The sequence below is a fragment of the Condylura cristata genome, unplaced genomic scaffold (assembly GCF_000260355.1).
Source record: "Condylura cristata isolate star-nosed mole 26May11 unplaced genomic scaffold, ConCri1.0 scaffold00016, whole genome shotgun sequence".
Lineage (NCBI taxonomy): Eukaryota > Metazoa > Chordata > Mammalia > Eulipotyphla > Talpidae > Condylura > Condylura cristata.
In genome coordinates, this window is record NW_004567117.1 from 6,453,512 (window position 1) to 6,453,790 (window position 279).

Below are 279 nucleotides of genomic sequence, written 5' to 3' on the forward strand. Positions count from 1 at the left end.
AAAACTATTTGCCAACTGAGGATTTTGCTGTTATTACTATTTTCCAACAAAGTAGTATCTTTTCATAAGTTGTTAGTTACTGGAAAAACTAGTTTTTGTCTTTATATCCCAAAGCTCATAGTGCTTTGCTGAGTAGGCAATCAATAAGGAATATAAGGAATGAATAAGGAATATATATTGAATGAATGAATCCATAAATTAGTGAATCATTGATTAAAAGAGTACTTTTTAGCCAGTAATTCCAGTTTTCAAGAGAACCAAGGAATTATTATAAATGGT